Here is a 5,695-nt window from a genome sequence, read left to right as displayed (position 1 = left end):
TTCGAAACTACCAGCCGCTCCGCGGGAGAAAGATGAGGCTTTCTACTCCCGTAAAGATTTACACCCTCGGAAACCCTGTACAGGGTCGCTCTGGGTCGGAACCGACTCGACGGCACTTAACAACAACAACAACATTCTCATTATGTTATCAAATTATAAATCTTGTTTTTACTATTGTTGTTGAATGCTGTCAAGCCAATTCTGACTCAGAGTGACTCTATCTAGAGTTTCCAAGTCTGTAAATCTTTGCAGGAGAAGAAGCCTTATCTTTATCTTACAGAGTGGCTGGTGGATTCAAACTACTGACCTTGAAGTTAGCAGCCCTCTCTGACAGTTCTGCGCTCTCTGACAGAAATCCCCTAACCTCCAAACTGCTTTGGTGTCTACAGGAACTACTTCCAGATTGGATGGGAAGATCAGAACACCATCTAAGGTTCCGAGGTTTACATTTTCTTTCCTTGACCACCCATGATGTGAGATCATTGGCTGGCTGGAGAGTCCAGACTTCTCTCCTCTCTGGGTCTGGTACCTGCCCTGGTTTTTCTCCTTTCATTGTTTTTTTTTTTTTTTTTTTTTTTCAAAAAAAGGCATTGTAATTACCTTAAAAATAATTCAAGAGAAAGGTACTTAGTTACCTCTAAATGATTGAAGAAAAGGTCAAGGAAAACACTACCGGAACAATCAAACAAAACAGATAAAAATTTGGAGAAAATAAAAAAACTTGCAAATAGAAATCCAGAAGATTAATACTAAGATTTCAGAAATGGACAATCCATTGAAAGGGCAAGGTAGATTTGAATCAATGGAAGCCCAAATTAGTGAGCTTATAGATAAATCTCTCAACTAGTAAGCAAGAAAAACAACCAGAAAAAAAGATGAAAAAAATCTGAAGACAGCTTAAGATTCATGTGGGACAACAGGAAGAGGAATAACTTACAGGTGTCATCCTCATACATTGTCCAGCCTTCACATGCATATGAGGTGATTGAAAACACCAAGGCTTTCCTCCCTCTCCACCCCCATCAAACTCTCTGTTTTTAAAAGTGAGATCCTCTTCTGTGGAATGCTGTTGTTGGAAAATGCTGTCAAGTAGATGCTGACTTATAGAGACTCTGTATAGGGTTTCAAAGGAGTTGCTGCTGGGTTTGAACCGTCAACCTTGCATTTTGCAATCCACCATGTACCCCACAGGACCCCACTAGGACTTTTAGGACTCTGTGAAACACGGCCACAGAATCAAATATAAGTTCCTTAGATTTGTGTTCAAGGCCATCTAAAATCTTACCCTCAATAGTTGTTCAATAGAGTACTCATTGTTTCTAAACAACCTACAAGCATTCCTGATGCCACACCTTTATTCACACTGCTCCTTTGTCTGGTGTGGCCTCTGCACCCTCCTCCTCTTTGCCATTTCCCTAAGTATACCCTTCTTCAAGTTTAAGTTCCACTTCCTCCAAGAATTCCCTATTCAATCATCCTTGAGATTATTATTACCTTCTGATATAGCTAAATACTTTTTCTGTGTGTTTTTTTTTTTATTGTTGTTATTGTTGCTTTTGGTTTGTTCCTGTACTCATTCTGTCTCCCCATCCAGAGAGCAGACAACCAGAGCTCCTAAACTACTCAGGATCTCTGAAGCCCAGTGAAGTATTCTGTTTACAGAAGATTTGGAATCAGAACTAGTGTATGAGATTGCTTTTCATGTTTATCCAATTTGTTTTTAAAGGAATCATAAACTTTTTGTGGACCTGTACTTTCTTAGATTTTTCACCTGCACTTGACACAATTCAGAATCCACAAGAGACTTGATCAGGCCATGGTAAAATTTGGACTGGAAAAATGTTATATAAGGACACTTTAAGAGGTCTGATGTGGTCTTGTAGGATAACCACAAGGTCAACGATTCAAACTCACCAACCATTTTCAGAAACTCTATACAGAGTTGCTATGAGTCAGAACCGGCTTGATAACACACAACAACAAGGACAACTTAAAGGGAATAAAAACCAGGATTTGATGTAGAGATCTGTTGCTATAAAAGAAGACAGATGTGCAGTATGAGGGGTTTAGGGTGTCATTGAGAGGGAAGGAAGAAGTCGAGACATGGATTCGTTTATGCAAAGAATAAGACTTCCATGGAAAGATGTGAGTCACAATGAGAAGGATCAGTAGGGACTCATTGAAATATTGCTCTGAAATAAAAATCAGGATGAGCCCTTTCTCTTGCAGACCATTCACAAAAGCTCAGTGATGCAGTCCAAACACAGAGAAAGTGTGATTTGGGGCCTAGAATGAAATAAGATGCTGGGTCTTTGACTTGGTACTCAAAGAAATATTTGCGATTTCTAAATTCTTGTTTTCAAAAAGCATAGGCAAGGATGTGTCTCTGAGCCACTGACATCCTGATGTCTGTTGTTTTTTACCCCACGGTTAGAAATCCAGTATAATGATAATAACAAGGCAATGAAGAAGTAGAAGAAAAGGAAGGACTGTTTGCCGGAGGCTTCCTATGTGCAATTCATTGTGACAAGTTATTTAGACGAGGGGAGAAGTGTGCCAATAGGATACATTTCTCCCAAGTAGTCAAGAATGAACCATAGAAACCTCATCCTTCATGAATCTGAGACCAGACAAACTAGATAGAGTCTGGCTCCTACTGTTGACAGCTCTGAAAGGGATCATAGGAAAGGGTTCTGGACAGTGTCGGAGAAAAATGTGGATCCAAACTCAAAATCATAAACAAAATGATCAGGCAGACATGTGAAACCCCTGAGACTATTGCCCTTAGTTACTCTTCAGACCCGAACTGAACTCACCTCATGGCTCAACTTTTGCAAAGGAGGTACACATTCCTTGGAATAATCAACCATGCTAGATTAAAAAGTATAGTTTACCCAAGAATAATCTTTAGAAGGTAGGAAGGAATAGGTAACGAGGCCAAATGGAAATGGTGATCACAGGAAGGAAGTGGGAAAAGTGCAATTTACATTGGAGAGATAGCAGTCAGTGTGAAGAAACAAAATGCAAATGAATTGTTGCATGGCAAACCCATTTTCAGTGTAAACTTTCACGCAAATCACAGTAACATGTAGAAAAAAAATGTAAAAGGAAAGGAAAAGAAAGGTGAGGACTAACTAAAACAGTAGTTCACAATACCAAGTACAAGGGGGCTTCAAAAATGTCATTATCTTTTCAGTCCATTTTTCTATGGACTTTTTGAAGCCCCTTCATACTTACCTTATGTCTGGCAGCTATCTTATGTACTTAATAAATGCTACCTCACTCATTAGGTACAGCAGATTTTTGATATAAGCATTATTATTCCCATCTTATAGATGAGAAAACTGAGGGTTAGAGACCTCAATTGACCTATTTTAGATCACATGTCCAGTGTCCAGTGTAGCAGTCAGAATTAGAACCTAGATCTCACTGGCTGCTGCTGCTATTTTTGAGGCTTACATTGGATGTCAAGTATTATCACTAATGGCTTGGAAGAAAAGAAAAAAAAAACAAAAAACACAAAACTTACTCATTGCAATTGCTAATTTTACCAAGAAACAGGAACCAAGGTACAAACTGAAGGCACTCACTTGTCTATGTCAAGAAATTCAAAAGGCAGGTACCGGGCCAACCAGTTGGAAGAGATCCATATTTGTTCTCATTCCAAAGAAAGGTGACCAAACATAGTGTGGTAATTATTGAATTATAGCATTAATCTTATACACATGTAAAATTCTGCTGAAGATAATTCAAAAATGACTGCAGACTGCAGTCGTACATTGACAGGGAGCTGCCGGAATTTTAAGCCAGATTCAGAAGGGGACATGGAATAAGGTTTATCATTGCTGACATCAGATAGATGTTTACTAAAAGTAGAGAATACCAGGAAAATGTTTACTTGTGCTTTATTGAGTATGCAAAGGCTTTCTACCGTGTAAATCATAACAAACTATGGATCATATTATGAATAATGGGTATTCCAGAACACTTAATTGTGCTCATGAGGTACCTGTACTTAGACCAAGAGGCAGTGGTTCAAATAGAACAATAGGACACTGGATGGTTTAAAACCAGGAAAGGGTGTGTGCCAGTGTTGTATCCTTTGACCATACATATTCAATTTAAATGCTGAACAAATACGCCAACAAACTGTATTATATGAAGAAGAATATGGCTTTAGGGTTGGAGGAAGGCTCATTAATAACCTTGCTTGTTGCAGCTGTTGCAGCCTGTTGCCGCTGACACAACCTTGCTTGTTGGAAGCAAAGTGAACTTAAAATACTTCTGAAAAACACTAGTCTTCAGTGTGGATTGCACCTGAATGTAAACAAGACAAAAATCCTCACAAGTGGACCAATATGTAACACCATGATAAATGAAGAAAAGATTGAAGCTGTCCAAGACTTCATTTTGGATCCATAATCAGTGCCCATGGGAGCAGCAGTCAAGAAATCTAGCAACATAGTGCATTTTGCAAATCTGGAAAAGACTTCTTTAATGTGTTCAAGAGCAAAGATGCTAGTTTGATGACTAAGGTGTATCTGACTCAAGCCATGGTATTTTCAATCACCTCATATGCATGTGAAAGCTGGGCAATGAATAAGGATGGCCAGAGAAGAATTATGGTGTTTATGAAGAATATTGAAAGGACTGCCAGAAGAACAAACTAATCTATCTTGGAAGAAGAGCAGCTAGAATGTTCCTTAGAAGCCTGAATGGCTGAGGCTTAATCTCTCATACTTCAGATAAGTTATTAGGAGGGAGCAGTCCCTGGAGAAGAACATTATGCTTGGTAAAGCGGAGGGTCAAAGAAAAAGAGGAAGACCCCATTGTTGCTGATACAGTGGCATCAATGATGGGCTCAAACATAACAACAATTGTGAAGATAGCACAGGACCAGGCAGTGTTTCATTCTGTTGTACATAGGGTCACTAGGAGTCAGAACACTCTTGATGGCACCTAACAACAACAAAGGGACCAGGGACTTGGAGTGTAATAGAAAGTCAGAAAGCCCCCAAATTTCACTTGAAAATAGAAGTTTCAATCTCTTTCCTCCTCCTCAGATCGTATTTCCACTTCCTTCCTAAAAACTACCAGTGACCCTATAAAGAAATAACTCAGCGGTGGCTGATATCTTACTTTTCATCTGATGCAAGTGTTGGGATCAAGGAACTAACCAGAGATCTGGGAAGCAAGAGATGTATGTATCATTTACAAAATAAGATAAGCAACTGCAATGGTCAGAGAGTGACTAGCTCTTTACTTGCTCAGGCTGTGGAATGCTCCACTAGGAGGCTTGTGATTCACAATTGTGCCACTGAACAAGAGGGGAAATGATTCTGCATTTTCTGTTTCTGAACATCGTCTTCAGGTATCAGCCTGTTTTCTCACTAGACCAGGTATGTCCGTGGCATTCATCTCGTGTACTAAATTAGTAAATGCATCATAATCTGTCTCACAGAGGGATATACACAGAGAGACTAAGGGGCTCTTGCTCTATGTTGTTGCTGTTACGTGCTAGGAACCTATTTAAAGGGTTCCAACAAACTGAATTGGCCTTGGGGTTAGGTTGTTGAGTACAATTCCTTGTGATGGCACCAGACTTCATCTCCAAAGCATTCACAGCAGTCTCTTCCCCATGCAAGTTATTTCCTCTTGAGCTTACCAATGCACACCCTCAGATTATCTTCATAAT

Source organism: Chrysochloris asiatica, unplaced genomic scaffold, assembly GCF_000296735.1.
Source record: "Chrysochloris asiatica unplaced genomic scaffold, ChrAsi1.0 scaffold00183, whole genome shotgun sequence".
Taxonomy (NCBI): domain Eukaryota; kingdom Metazoa; phylum Chordata; class Mammalia; order Afrosoricida; family Chrysochloridae; genus Chrysochloris; species Chrysochloris asiatica.
This window is presented reverse-complemented; position numbering follows the sequence as displayed.